Source organism: Dipteris shenzhenensis, chromosome 32 (genome assembly GCF_047967505.1).
Source record: "Dipteris shenzhenensis isolate YYH24624 ecotype China chromosome 32, Dip_SZ_1.0, whole genome shotgun sequence".
NCBI lineage: Eukaryota > Viridiplantae > Streptophyta > Polypodiopsida > Gleicheniales > Dipteridaceae > Dipteris > Dipteris shenzhenensis.
The window spans coordinates 41,326,066-41,327,846 of NC_141627.1; the positions used below are offsets into that span (position 1 = coordinate 41,326,066).

The 1,781-nt window shown below is 46.1% G+C and overlaps 1 pseudogene; it reads right to left on the minus strand.

Moving 5' to 3' along the window:
• Positions 1-259: 259 nt before the first annotated feature.
• On the minus strand, positions 260-1,489 carry LOC147880766 (pentatricopeptide repeat-containing protein At2g03880, mitochondrial pseudogene; annotated as a pseudogene).
• Positions 1,490-1,781: the final 292 nt, after the last annotated feature.

Genomic DNA, 1,781 nt, shown 5'->3' on the forward strand with positions numbered 1-1,781 from the left:
GTTTAGATAGGAAGAAAGCTGAAATGCTGAACAGGTCAGCTGGCCTGTCAGCAGGTCAGTTGTCTGTATCGTTCACCACCATGGCCCAAGACTGGCAAACAGGACTTTGTCAAGCTGTCCCACGTTTTCCTGTAGCACAGCGTCCAAATCAGGGGACAGACCTTAATCCTTCAGCTTGAAACAAAATCAGCCTTGACCGGGCTGTCTCTGCTTTTAGAATCTTCTCTCTCCCATCACAAATGTATGCATCATTCGCTGGTCAGACCACTTGTCCTGATTTCTTCCATGCTTTATTCTTTCTCATTGCCTGGATCTTATCACAATCCTCCCACATGTGAGAATCAGCATATATGTTTGCCATCAAGACATATGCTGCAGGAATTTCATCATTTAGTCTGACTACATTTTCAAAGGCATGCCTTCCAACCTTTACATTATTCCACTTTCGACAGGCATCCAAGACAGTTGACCACACAACAACATCAGGTTGGAAAGGCATCTTGTCCACCATCTTCACTGCCTCATCCACTAGGCCTGCACGGCCGATGATATCCACCATGCAAGTATAATGCTCAATAGTGGGCTTTATGCCATACTGTTTACTCATAGCCTGGAAGTACCTCTGGCCGTAGTCCACTAGACCTGCATGACAGCATACCATAAGAACACTAAGAAATGTGAACTCATTTGGCCGTATGCCTTCTTGCCTCATTGTCTCAAACAAATGAAACACAAGTTCACTCGCTCCCTGGCGGGCATAGCCTGCAATCAATGCACCCCATGGTACAACATCCCTTGTGGGCAATGTATCAAACAACTGCTGGGCATCAACCATGCTACCACATTTAGCATACATGTCTATAAGACTGGTCACCACAATCAGAACAGTGTCAAAACCGACCCTGCTTATATGAGAATGGAGTTCTTTTCCAATTCTGAGAGCTGCTCTGTGGCCACATGCTTTTAGGATGGCCACAAAGGTACCGCTGCTTGGTGACAAACCTTGCTTTAGCATTTGGGCATAGAGTCGAAAAGCCTCCTCACTTTCCTCCTGCTCAGCATACCCCGAGATCATGGTATTCCACCTAACCAAGTCAGGGTGACTTAATCGGTCAAAGATATCACGTGCATCCTCTATGCTCCCACATTTCGCATACATAACCACCAAAGTGTTTAGCACAAATACATCTGAGTCAAAGCCACTCTTCACTACGTGGGTATAGATAGCTCTACCTTTCATGAGGCATCCTATTTTAATGAACTTCCCATCAACTTGCTTCGCTTCTTCCAGTGCTGCTAGGCTATTACAAGCCTTCAAGGCACTAACAAAGGTTCGATGATCCGCTGTGACACCTTCATGGTGCATCTGCCCATATAATTCAAAAGCCAGCGAGATATCTTCTTGTTCAGCATACCCCAGGATCATGGTATTCCACGTAACAACATCACGATGAGGCAATTCATCAAAGACATGCCGTGCGTCTTCCATGCCCCCACATTTTGCATACATATTCACCAAGGTAGTTCCCACAAATACATCTGACTCAAAGCCACTCCTTAATACTTGGGAGTGGATGGCTCTACCTTTTGCCAGGCACCTTATTTTCTCCAAATTCCCTTCACCTTGATTCTCATCCTTGTGTGCTCCTAGACTACTGCAAGCCTTCAATGTGGCAACAAAGGTTCGGTCAGTCGCGTCGACACCTTCCTGGTGCATGCATGAATACAACTCCAACGCCAGCGCAGCCTCTTCTTGGTTCGCGTAGCCCAGAATCATAATG